General features: G+C 43.9%; 1 long non-coding RNA gene across 1 annotated transcript; it reads left to right on the top strand.

Annotated features, from left to right (window-relative positions):
- Nucleotides 1-1106: 1106 nt before the first annotated feature.
- Nucleotides 1107-12022, top strand: LOC140694233 (uncharacterized). Its single transcript, XR_012069981.1, has 3 exons — nt 1107-1328; nt 10589-10736; nt 11999-12022. It is a non-coding gene; the product is annotated as an uncharacterized lncRNA (long non-coding RNA).
- The last annotated feature ends 138 nt before the right edge of the window (nt 12023-12160 follow it).

The following is a 12160-nucleotide window of genomic DNA, read 5'->3' as shown; positions in this document are numbered from 1 at the left end:
TGGCCTGGCCAGTGCACCTTCCTACTTTGCTCTAAAGCTTTGGCTTCCTCACTTTGACACTTTAAAAGCTCCCTTCACTCTTCCCTCTGGCCTGGTGTGAATGAACAAGTTCCCTGCACCCACCTGTGCTGAGTCCATGCCATGCACAAAGCCCCATGCACACAGCCCACCATCTGATGTCTAACCCTGAGATTAAGTGCATACTCTGAACTCCCCCACCCCAAAGGTCCGTGTGCCCAGTGCCTCCGCCCTAGGAGTCCAGATCACCATCAGGACCATCAACCACCGAAAGCCCAAGGCCAGTGGCTGGCAGTCTGGGATCAACCTGACCCATCAGGTCAGTTCAGGCACAGGCTGCGGGGATCAGGGTGCCAAGGCAGGATTTGGAACCACCTTCATCCCAGCCTGCCTCACCCTGTAGCCTCAGACATTAACTCTGAAGGTACACACTAGGCTCGATCCCCCACTTGTGGCAGTAGTCATCATTACTGGAGCACGGATTTCCCCACCCCAACCACAGGGTGAAGGGTGAGTGAGTGAGCTCAGGGTAGGGGTGCACTCAGATTTAAGGGGATCTCATGGTGTGGGGGTACAGGTTGAGAGGTGTGGGGCCCGATCAGAGTGGAAATGACCTGGCTGAGAGGTGAGGGGGATAATTTCAGGATGTTGGGTGTCCTGTGCTGAGGCATGAGGGGTAAGCTTGTGGGTGTAGGGGCCATAGGTTAGGACCTAGCAGGATGGAGTGTCAGGGCAGGGACCATGGTGTGAGGAGAAGGAGCCCTGTCTTCAAGGTCTGGTGGGAGACTGGGCCTGGCCAGTGGTGGGAGGGTAGTAACAGGGAGGGGAAGTTGAGCAGGGAAAGTGGGGCTGGGTGGGTGAGGCCTGGCCTAGGGCAGTCGTGGTTCTAGTTCAATGCCAGGACCCAGTCGGTGGCTGGGTGAAGGCTTTGGGGATGGAGACCCGGCGGGACAAGCAGGAGGGGCCCCACCTGGCTCCTCCCGGCCCCAGCGGCCAGGGCCGGTAAAGCAGGAGACCCACCCGAGCAGTTTGCGCTGCGGGCGGGAGGAGGAGGGGCGCGCACGCGCAGACGGACAGACGCGCAGACGCCGGAACCCACCCAGAACGCGTGGAAGCTGGCGGCAGCCGGTTGCTCCTGGACCAGCTCCTGGAAGAGGAACACGGCCTGGGGCCTGGGCCGCCGCTTGCCCGCGGCTCGGCTGCCGCTGCCGGACAGTTAAGAGGGCGCTGGTGGGGGCGCGCTGCTCGGGGAGCCGGCGGGTGACGCCTGGGCTGTGCATCTGAGGAGGCGCCCAGGGAGGGGTGCGGAGGTGAGGTCCCGGCCGCGCGTCCCGTTAGGACCCTGAGGCGGGTCCCAGCCGCCGCTGTGGTTCGTGGTAACCCCGGTATTAGTAGTTCCTGAACACCGCGTTTTTGCTGCCGCTTATACACGGGTTTAGGAGAGCAGGTACAGCCCCGGGAGTTGGGAGGGCGCCGGACGGTTCCAGAGCATCTCCGACTGGCCCTCAGACGATGGCTTGCTCCTTGCAGGCGGGTGCGGTGCGGTCGCGGGGCCTCGGATGGAATGGGGACTGCCCCATGAGAGCCCCTGGATTTGCTCCCATCTTACCCGCGGCCTGACCTTGGGGGCGGCCTCTAAAGACCCAGGTTAGTGGGACTCAGGTTACAGGTCAGTCTGCTCCTGGGAGATGGGCTCGGTGCGATGAGTGTGCTGGGATGGCTGCAGCAGCAGCGGGAAATTGTTGCAACCCCCGCGCTCTCACAGGGCAGCCCCAATCCCGCCATCGCAGCTGCCGCCTTTCCCTGACAGCACAGCACCCGCCTTCCAGGAGCAGGCTGACCTGTAACCTGAGTTCCACGAACCTGAGGCAGCAGAGGCCAAGCTCAGGCCATGCGCTGGGGAGTTTGAAGCAAATCCAAGGGCTCCCATGGGCAGACCCCATAACCCGCCACTGCCTTCAACCACACCGTGCCCTCCTCCCGAGAGCAGGCTGACCTGCGGACCGTGCCTGGAGCAGCAGAGGCCGAGCCCTGGACAGGCCATGGGGGAGATGGGGGCAAGTCTACCAGCTTGCCAGGTCGCTGCCCATCTCCCTGCCGCTGCCCCAGGTTCGTGGATCAGTTGTTTTCAAGTCAGTGGTTTCCTGAGATGCAGGCGTGGTGCAGTCAGGTGGCGGGGGCTGCAGGGAGGGGTGCTGCCCCAAGGGGAGCAGGTGGACTTGCTCCCATCTCCCCTAGGGCCAGACCTGGGGACGGCCTCTGCTGCCCCAGGTTTGCAGGACGCATGTCATGTCAGCCTGTCCGTGGGAGGAAAGCTCAGTGTACTCGGGGCAGCCTCAGTGGCTGACAAGGATTTTAGAAGTGGGCTCTAGCCCAGCATAACTAACTCTCCTTTCTTCTCTTGCTTCCTCAGTTGGTGGCTGTATCAGCTTTTTCATTATAGGTTATTGCTAGATAATGAACATAGGTTTCTGTGCTATATAGAAGAAACTTAATTTAAAATCTCTTTTTATATATATTGGCTGACATTTGTAAATCTCGAACTCCCAAATTTATCCCTTCCTATCCCCTTTCCCTGGTAACCTTGATTGTTTACTAAGTCTGCAAGTCTGTTTCTGTTCTGTAGATGAGTTCACAGTGTCTTTTTCTCTCTTTTTTTACATTGCACATATGAGTGGTATCATTTGGTATTTTTCTGTTTCTGGCTGCTTTCACTTAGAATGACGATCTCTAGCTCCATCCATGTTGCTGCAAATGGTTTTATTTTGTCCTATTCATGGTAGAGTAGTATTCCAGTGTATAAATATGCCACAACTTCTTTATCCAGTCATCTGTTGCTACATTTAGCTTTCCTCCATGTCTCGGCTCTTGTATACAGTGGTGCTGTGAATACTGGTGTGCAGGTATCTTTTCACATTGGAGTTCTTTCCAGTTATATACCCAGATGTGGGATTGCTGGGTCATAGGGTAAGTCTACTTTTAGTTTTTTCAGGGATTTCCATGCTTTCCATAATGACTACACCAAACTAGATTCCCACCAGCAGTGTAAGAGGGTACCCTTCACTCTACAGCCTCTCTAGCATTTATCATTCATGAACTTTTGAGCGATGGCCATTCTGAATGATGGGAGCTGATACTTCATTATAGTTTTGATTTGAATTTCTCAGTTTATTAGTGATATCGAGCATTCTTTCATGTGCCTATTGGCCATTTGTGTCTTCATTGGAGAAATGCTTGTTTAGGTCTTCTGCCTATTTTAAGACTGAGTTGTTTTTTTTTTTGTTATTAAGTTGTATGAGCTGTTATATATATTCTGAAAATTAAGCCTCTGTTAGTCGTATCATTTGCAAATATTTTCTCCCATTCGTAGGTTGTTGTTTCCTTTTATTTTACTTATGGTTGTCTTTGCTGTGAAGAAATTTATGAGTTTAATCATGTCCCTTTTGTTTATTTTTTCTCTTATTTCCATTGCCTGGGTAGATTACCCTAGGAGAATGTTGCTAAGATTTATGTCAGGTAATGTTTTGCCTATGTTTTCTTTTAGGAGATTTATCATGTCTTGTCCATCTGCATCTTAAGCCTGTACTCAACATCTGTGCTTCAGTTTTGAATTTTGAGCTTCTTAGAGAAAACCTACTCTTAGCTCATACGTCAGATTCAACATGTCTAAAGCTGATTTCATAATCTTTTTTCTTGCAGCGTCTCCACTTATTCAGTGGGATAATCATTCTTTCGGTCTTGAATACACAAAGGCTTGGAGTGGTCTTTGATTTATCTTTCTCTCACCACCCTCCACATTTTGTCAGCTTCTTGAACTGTATGTTTTTGGTTTCAAGTGTCTATTCTGATTGCTGATACTCTGATGAAGAGCTTTCATCCCTGATACATGAATTTTTCCTTCTGCTGAATTCTTGGATATTCTCTCCCCCCCTTTCAGTCAACCTACAGTTTTGGTGCTCCCACATCTACAGTCAAGTCAAAGACTTAACACAACCAGATCTCAGCCAGGGAGTCTCGACCCTTCATCATTTTGGACTTACCTTATTTGTTCCAATCATTATGTAACTTAGCCTCCTAGGGTAACCTGTGCCTTATTAAAAACCAGGAGTTACCAGCCTTTTCCTATCCAGTCCTCAGTTAAAACAGCTTAGAATTGCCCTGAGAACTAGTTGGAGCCCCATCCCCTTCATAGAGTCTTCCCTATTTATTCCAAATACTTCTAGCTCCTCTTTGTATTCCTGTACTGTTTATGATCAGTAGTCTGTAATCTTGGATTTGAGTACTGACTTGGTACCATTCCTGGGTGGTTTCCAATGTGTCTCCTCACTTAGCTGGTAACTGGAGAAGACTCACTTGTTCAGCCTCCTTTATACCCCTCACCCTGCTTAGCATCGGGCAATAACAGGCATCCAGGCAGTGCTTACCTTCTTTATTTATTCGCAGTGGTGGTGGTGTGGATTATAGCTAATAACTATTAATTCAGTGTTGCAATTAAAAAAGAAAGCCAAGAAAATCCATAAAACTTTATCTCCATGTTCAGTTTAGTGCTTTACCTCAATAGTTTTCTTAAGACTGTGTTTACATTCACATAGTGTTCAGTGCTTGTACAGTTCCCTGAAGCAAGCAGGTGAGATGTCATTATGTTTGACTTTCATGTTACATTTCATATTGGATATATTTGTGCAATGACAAAACCTTCTTTTATAAGTAAACAGCCGGAAGCCCAGAGAGACTAAGAGCCTAACCCAGGGTCACCTGGTTAGTGTTTGGCACAGGCCAGGACCGCAGTTCACATCTTCCAGCTGATAGTCTTCCAGTGCCTTTTCATTCCACTGCTGGGAAATGTAGCCCCATCAGCCAAACGGCCAAGTCACATTGCTGCCCCTTTACCTGCCAGTGATGGCAGTGCTTCAAAAAGTGGCAAAGGAAAGGTCAGAAATAGGAGTGATAAAAGACATGGAAGTGCTGGAAATGGATCCTCAACCTCCTCCTCCCTACTTGAGCGCCACACAAGTGTCCCACTCTGACAGTGCTGTTCATTGTTTATAACATAGCCTTAAAATCAGACTGATCTTTTATAGGACATGCTTTTATCCTGGTCCCTTTCCTGCTAGTAGTCACCGTCATGGGCAGAAAGTGCCTGGTTGTGCTCTGTTTGTCACGTAGGTGGGAGGGAAAGTGGGAGAGGGAGTTGGTTGAACTGAAGCCGAGCTTTTCACAGCTCTGTTGTTCTAGGACCAGAGCAGTTCCACTCTTGCTTTCATCACCTCTCCACCTCCGAGTCCCAGCCACCCATTCCTGCCTGCTTCCCCACATGCCACGTCCTGGGGGAGGACAGAGTTTTGGGAAATGACCCCTCCGCCCTCTGCTCTGGGAGGTGCAGGAGTCTGCATTAACTTTTGAGCTGTTTTGGTAATTGGGCTTTTCCAGCTTTTCTAGACATCTCCTTTCCAGCTCTGAGAAATTGGAGATGTAACTTAACCATACATGGACTATACTAATGTATTCATTGACATTAGTGTCATGTTGTCTATAATTGTGTTCTGTGACTGGATAGGAGGTTTTTTATCTCACAGGATGCTTCACATCTAATTCTAAAGTCCTAGAGGCTTGCAGGTGTAATCCAAGTTCTTACATGTCTGTAAGGTAGACATGAACATTATTTGATAATATGACCATATGTTCATAGATTACGGTTAGTCCACCGGCTCTGTATCTAATGAAAGTTTAAATACCAAACGCTTGAAGAAAATTTGCGGGCCATGTCTTTTTGCCTGTAAGTAGTTGCAAAAACTGAAATCACAACTCTACCACAAGCCACAGTGTTTCCCAGTAGAGAAAGCCCTCTAATTTTACAACCTCTAAGTAATGCAGTGGTTCTTTGAGTGAGATGAGGGATGCCAGAGTATTTTTTGGGACACTAGTGTGGCATGACAAGTATTCTGGGACTGGTTACAGTTGAATCTCTACTTCCTATATCCTGGACTGATTACAGAGGCAATGTTAGTGCGGTAACTATCTTGTGAATGCAAGTGTAGCTAGGAAGACAACAGAGAAAATAGAAGGGATATAAAGAATTGGAGGGACTTCATAGCAGTACAAATGGTGACTTTGACACCACCAGCTGCTGATGTGAACTTGGCAAGAATTTGTGAGAAGTGGTGGGTGTCATTGCAAGCAGGAGAGTCCTGCAGCTTTTGGGGTGAACAGGCAAAGGGGAGAGCAGATATGGTGGCTATCCAGGGGCTATTTTTGTCCTGAATGTGAAAATGTCCAGTCCCCTGTTCAATTTTGCAGCCACAACTTCACATGACTCAGGGCATTATTTCCACCAGAATACCATAAAAATATAAACAACCTCTGTTTACCAAAGTGTTTGTTCTCGATCTGAGATGACTGTCCTGTGCTGGTAGGTAAGTGGGCGATGGGGCCTATTACATCACCCCCTTTCACTAGAAGTCTACCTCGCTGCTTTTCAACCTACTCCTAGAGGTGCTGTCATTCTGTTACACCTAGGCCTGTAAGACCGTCTTGCCTGAATCCTCACGTGAAGAGGGATGGTTATGTGCAGTTTTAAAAAATTGCTTGGGTCATGTGGTCCTTTGTTCCTTCCATTGGAAATCACTATTCCAGAGCAAATAGTATGCATCTATACAAACTATATTGTTTGTAAGATGTCTTTAGATGTTTTGCAGTAGGTTTAAATATTTGCTTGGTGATGGCATCTTGATTGATTGAAGGAGGCAACCCTCACTAGGGGCATTGTGTGCTTTCTGTCTGAGAGTTCCTTTACTGGCAGCAGAGTGTTCGTAGGCAGAGTTAGAAAGTTACCTGATCTGAGAAGCCGAATTTGCCCACAGCTGGGAATTGGCGGAAGAGTCTGTCATGGAAGGAAAGCTTTAGGATTATCTGGTAGCAGAGTTCTGGGATCCAAACCCTGGGAAACCTCAGCTTTTGTAGAGTATGTTCTGTAACAATAGGCTATAGGATAATTTTTACACTTGTTATAGGATGTAGAGTTGGGGAAAGGCTTAAAAGTGCAAGAACCTTAAAAGAGAATCTCCGAATATTTTAAAGAAGACAGTTCTCAGAATGAGAGCTTTTCTGGAAAAGACTAGCTCTTCACTTCACAGGGGAAGCAGGGAGCAGGTGTAACTGCACTTACGGTAACTTCAAAGGTAAACCTTACCCTCCCACTTAGCTGTTTCCTGGTGTAGGTTCATCTCCCACATCTGTAGTTTTAGACCTGATGTGTCATTTTCTGGTACTCCATTCTGCTTCTGAGTGAGAGACTGACCCAAAGTCACATAGCAATTGAAAAATTGCGCAAAGGTCTTTATTGTTAAAAATGTAGACCTGTGGCAGGGTGCTGCATTTGCAAGTGACTTTCAGTACAGTGACCACTGAAAAGAATGCAGTGTTATTTCTTATTTTATTCCTTTAAGCCTTTGAATAGAAGGTTTTCTTTGCAGAGTGTCTGGAGTACATCAGAACAAGCAGGAACTAAAATAGCTTTAAGAAAGCTCCAGTATAGATGTTGCTTATAGTGTGGTATCTGTCTTATGTTAATTCTTTAAAGCAGGAAGTTGTAACTCTCAATTTCTTAAGCAAATATAAACATTCTTGACTCTTATTGACGTTCTTTGTTGGGTGAAGCTGCTTTTGCTTCCATCTGAGCATTGAAAGGCCTTCTATGATACTTCTACCACTCCTCAGTATTTTATTTTCCCTCTGTTGTGAACTTGTTTTTAAACTTGAAGCATATATAAATATCACTAACTTGCTACATATGTAGATATTCTGTGTTACATACTCAGAAAGTTTGTGTACATCACACGTATCTACATAATTCCCCCCTTTCCAACTGTGTTCCTGATGAAAGGATGGTGGGAAATGGCATTATGGGGATATGTCTTACAGTACACAGTGCTTCCCCTGTTCCCTCTACCATATCTGGATGTTCTTTCATGTTTCAGCTTCTAGACTTACTAGCTCTTTTTCTTAAGCCAGGTGTATCTCATCCCCCTGCGCACACACACATGTGTACACACACAAACACACACATTCTACTGTAGGGAGTAGTGTGCACCATCCAATTCTCCCACTCCAGCTCTGGACCCACCCACTGGAGGCAGTGTCTTGCACGAATTAATTTGTAAGTTGCTTTTTAAAACTCGAGTGGTCAGGAAATAGGACTGATATCCACACCTAGTAGGCAGGCCCTCAAGGACAACTTCTATGGTTAATGCCAGGTTATCTTAATGTTTGAGTACCTGGGTTTCATGTCTTCCTGTGCCACCTGTGTGACCCATGATTCCCACATTTCTGTCTCCTGCTAGAATTTTTCTCTCCAACTCTGGGCTCTTACAATCTTCTGCTGATTTGACATCTTCACTTGAAACTCTGATATCTTAAAAGCAACATGTGTAAAAACTGAGCTCTTTGTTCTCCTACACCCCAAACTGGTTCTTCCTGCAACCTCCCCCATTCAGTTAGTGGAAACTTAATCCATCCAGCTGCTTGGGTCAAAAAACTTGGAGTTATTCTGACTTTCACTGACATACCACATGAATTCTGTCAATAGATCTGGTTTAACACTGCCTTTAAAATATATCCAGAACCCAGCCACTTCTCACCATGGTTCCTGCCTCCACTGCTGCTTCCCTACCCTGAGCCACTGTCCTCTCCTCCTGCACAGCCCTTCTCAGAGGCTTCCCTCCTTTCATCTCTGACCCGTTTCGACTATTCTCACCTGGCAGTCAAGTGAGCCTCGAAAACCTAAGTTAGATTGTGTCGTCCTTCTGCAGTGCCTCCCCACTTCACTCTGGGTAAAAGCCACAGTCCTTACAACGTCCTCCAAGGCCATACAGGATCTGAACTGACCCTTCTCCGCAGCTCCAGCCGTGCCCCCATTCTGGAACATGCGAAGTGCACGCTGGCCTCGGTGATGGTTATTCCGTCCACCTGGGACATCTCACCTCCAAGTCTTAGTTCTAACCTCAGTCCTCAGTGTGGCCTGCTCTGGTATTTAATACAACATCACCCTCATCCCATACCCTAAACTCTCTTTACCTTGCCCTTTTTTGATTTTTCCATGGTTCCTCTTTCCTAACATGCCACCTCCTCTGCTGCTCTGTTGTGTGAATTGTCATCTCCACCCCCATCCCAGCTAGACTCCAACAAAGCTCCGTGAGGACAGGACTTTTGTATTGTTTATTTATCTATTCCAACTGCCTAGACTAGTCCTGGGTACATAGTAGGCAATCAAAAATTATTTGCTGAATAAATTAAAAGACTATTTTAAAAATGAATCATCCTTTCAGGAATGGGTGAGAATAGGAAGCTGCATCAAGGACAATGGTGCAGTAAATAATGATATTTGCCTGTTGTTCTTTGTGTGATTTATATATGTGTTTTAGTCTTAATTTTGTATCCCAGGTTCTTAATTTAATATCTGTATTAAGGTGTAATTTACAGGCCATAAAATTCACACATTATAATTGTACAAGTCAGCCATTTTAGCTATTTCTAGATTTGTGCAACTTTGTCCTCACGAAGTCCCCTTGTGTCCGTCCATATGCAGTTTGCCCCCCCCTCAGTGGCACCCTGATTTTATTTCTTTTTTTTTTTTTGGCAATCACATCTCAAACGGATAATTTACACAGCAGTACTAATATAGCTTTGCACTTTTAGAAATGACACACTTAAATATGAAATTAGCAGTCATTGCTGAATGTAGGTAGCAGTATCAGACATTGGTGAGAAGAATGGACCTGAGTGTCAGACTGGCTGCAGTCTTACCCAGCTCCACCATTTACCAAGTTACCCAAATTATTTTCTGCCTCAAGCTCTTTATCTGTTATATGGGGGTAATAATAGCAGCTTACAGAGTTGTTGTGAGGATTAAGCAAACAGGGAAACAAAATTTAGTATAGTGGCCTGCTTATGTTATTACCTAAGAAATAGCCTTGCAGGTAGAGGGCAAAATTCAAATCAGTTTCTAAAGTATATGTAAAATATAATCCAGTTCCTGCCTGGTTTGTAAACACTTATGCCTACTGAAGAATTTAAAAGCAGGCTAATTTCCAACAGAAAAGATCATTTCTCAGCATTTCTTTCAAAGAGAGCTGCAAAATCACTTTTACTAACTAAATGTTCCATGCCCAACTCTGACAGAAATTTGACAACAGGGACGTAATTATCTACATTTTTGTTAAAATGATGCTGACCATCAGGAAGTGTTCTCAATTATATTTTAGCCTTTACGTTGAGAAATACTGTGAGAATTCTTCTAAATTAATGGGTGGGGGCATTCATTGTAGCTCTTGTAGCCTGATAAGCCTGCACTAAATTATCTTTTTTAAACTTTTAATTAAAGTAATAAATTAATTTTTTGCTGGGGGGTGGTAATTAGGTTTTTATTTATTTATTTTATTTTTAGAAGAATTACTGGGGATTGAACCCAGGCCCTTGTGCATGCTAAGAACATGATCGTTCACTTGAGCTATACCCTCCCCCCTAAATTATCTTTAATAAGGTCTTTTTCTCTGTTTTGTTACTTTATGTACAGAAGCACAAAGCAGGGTCATCAGAAGCCTCTCAATCACAAAGATGATAGTAGTGAGAAACATTGCGCAGTGACAGTGAATCCTTGGCATATGAAGAAAGATTGTAAAGTCCTGAATGAATTAAGAAGGTATTGTTACCTTAACATACATGTAAGCATGGCTCTCTTACCTTTATTTTTCACTTAATAATGAAAATAATCCCCACCTGTCAAGGTTGCTTTGTTTGATAGAGGGAATATCTAAACCGTTTTCTGCAAGTTTTTTAAATAAGTAAGAGCAGTTAATTTATCAGAAGTGTGAATGGTGTAATCTGGTCTGTGTAGTATGGTAGCCACCAGCCACATGTGGCTATTGTGAATTGAGATGTTCTATAAGTGGAAAATACATAATAGATTTTCAAGACTTTGTACAACAAAAATAATGTAAAATATTAATAAGTTTTAAAAGTGTCAATCACACTTTTGAAATGATAATATATTGTATATTTTGGGATAAATGTAATTATTACTGGAATTAATTTCACTTGTTCCTTTTTATTTTCTAAATGGGATTACTGGAAAATTGTGACTTGCACTATGTTTCTATTGACAGTGCTGGCTTCTAACTTATTGCAAATAATATGAAAAGAAAATTTTGATTAAAAATTTTGTAATTGAGTAGTTGATTTGCATCATATTAGTTTCAGGTGTACAAAACAGAGGCTCAACATTTTTATAGATTATATTCCATTTAAAGTCACCATAAAATAATGGCTATATTTCCCTGTGCTGTATGATACAGCCTTGTAACCTATCCATTTTATACGTAGTATTTTTACCTCTCAATCCCCTAACCCCTTCCTGCCTCCCCTCTTCTCCTTCTCCCCATTGGTAACCACCAGTCTGTTCTGGGTACCTGTGAGTCTATTTCTGTTTTATTATAGTCATTAATTTGTTTTATTTTTTAAATATACATATAAGTTAATACATAGAATATTTGTTTTTCTTTCTCTGACTTATTTCACTTAGCATAATACCCTGTAGGTCCATCCATGTTATTGCAAATGTCATTATTTTATTTTTTAGTGGCTGAACAGTATTCCATTTGTGTGTGTGTTCATGTGTATATATGCGTGTGTATATATATGCATACATGTATATATACATATATATATATATATATATATATATATATATATATACATATATATATATATATAATATACCACAACTTCTTTATCCAGTCATCTGTCAGTGAACATTTGGGTTGTTTCAGTGTCTTGGCTATTTTAAATTGTGCTGCTGTGAATATTGGGGTGCATGTGTCTTTTTGAATTAAATTTTTCTCCAAACATATATCCATGAATGGGATTGCTGGATCACACGGAAGTCTATTTTCATTTTTTTATGGAACCTCTTTTCTGTCCTCCATAGAGGCTGCACAAATTTACATTCCCACCAACCGAGTAGGAGGGTTCCTTTTTCTCTTAAAAGGTAAAAAATTCTCTACATTTACCTACTTTCCTTTCAGTTTAGGACACAGTTTGGCAAAAGCCAGATAGAATTTAATAGGAGTAAATACAGTATTTATTTTGA

This window comes from Vicugna pacos, unplaced genomic scaffold (assembly GCF_048564905.1).
Source record: "Vicugna pacos unplaced genomic scaffold, VicPac4 scaffold_20, whole genome shotgun sequence".
NCBI lineage: Eukaryota > Metazoa > Chordata > Mammalia > Artiodactyla > Camelidae > Vicugna > Vicugna pacos.
The sequence above is the reverse complement of the archived record's forward strand: the minus strand, read 5'-3'. Positions and strand labels throughout refer to the sequence as shown.